Source organism: Elephantulus edwardii, unplaced genomic scaffold, assembly GCF_000299155.1.
Source record: "Elephantulus edwardii isolate Elephantulus edwardi_28Jun2011 unplaced genomic scaffold, EleEdw1.0 scaffold00210, whole genome shotgun sequence".
Lineage (NCBI taxonomy): Eukaryota > Metazoa > Chordata > Mammalia > Macroscelidea > Macroscelididae > Elephantulus > Elephantulus edwardii.
Window position 1 is genome coordinate 3,155,223 of NW_006399960.1, and position 1,351 is coordinate 3,156,573.

Here is a 1,351-nt window from a genome sequence, read left to right on the forward strand (position 1 = left end):
AAATATAATTATAGAAAAAAATAAAATAAAATGTGCTATAAAAAAAAGAAAGCTGTATAGTAGAGTAAACTGCGGGGATGTGGTGGGGGGAAGACTGTATAGCAATGAAAGAATTTTTTTTTTTTACTTTTCAAAGCAAAAAGTGAACAGGGAGGAAAGTGTGCAACAGTGAATGAATGGAAATCCAAAGTCTCTGTAAACTCTTATAAAAATAAAAAAAAAATACTATGAAAAAAAAAAAGAAATTCCATATGACTCAACTATTCCACTGCTTGGAATATACCCCAAGAAAATGAGAACTGAGATGCAAATGGAGATTTGTACATCAATGTTCAAAACAGTGTTATTTATCATCGCAAGAACATGGAGATAGCCAAGATATCCAACCACAATCCAAAGGACTGTGAAATTAATGGTACACTCACACAACGGAATACTATGCAGCATGCAGGAGCAATGATTTTGTAAATTATTACCTAAGTTGGGAGGGACTGGAGAGCATTATGCTGAGTGAACAAACTCAGTTCCATAAGGACAAATATTGTATAAGACCATTATTGTAGAAATAGAAAGATAACTAGTAAAACATGCATGAGGATACAAGGAGGGAGGGTAGGAGAAGAGGGGTGAGGATGAGCTGGGTGGTAATCATAGGGTTGTACAATTTGATGGGTAAAGGCAGGGGTGGATAAAGGAAATGGGAACAATCTGGTGTGAAAAACAATGTATACAAATTTTGTAAGCAAACCAGTATAAAATAAAAAATTTTCTTTTTTTTTAAAAAAAGAAAATATAAAGGATACCCCCCCCCACCACCAAAGAAAAAGAAAAATGCCTTGTGGTTTTCAGACAGCAGACCTTGTAAAGTAAAGAAGACTTGAAACAATTACTGATGTAGGTCAAAGACTGTAGCCTCCAACATGGATTGTATTTCAACATAAACAAAACAAAATCAGTTACAACTGGTCCAGTGAACAACATTTTGATAAAGAGAGAAAAGATTGAAGTTGCCAATAATATCTTTTTGCTTGAATCCACAATAAATAGCTATGGAAGGAGCAGTCCAGAAAACAAAGGACATATTGAATATTTAATTGGATAAATCAGTTGCAAAAGACATCTTTAAAGTATTAAAAAGCAAAGATGTCACCTTGAAGACTAAGATGTGCCTGAACCAAGTCATACCGGTTTTGTTTACCTCAAATGCATTTTAAAGCTGGACAATGAGTAAGAAATGTTAAAGAACTAACTCTCTCTCTCTCTCTCTCTCTCTGTGTGTGTGTGAGATATCTTTTTAATTTTTTATTTTTTTAAAAAATTTTAATGAACATTTACAGAGAATTTTGATTTC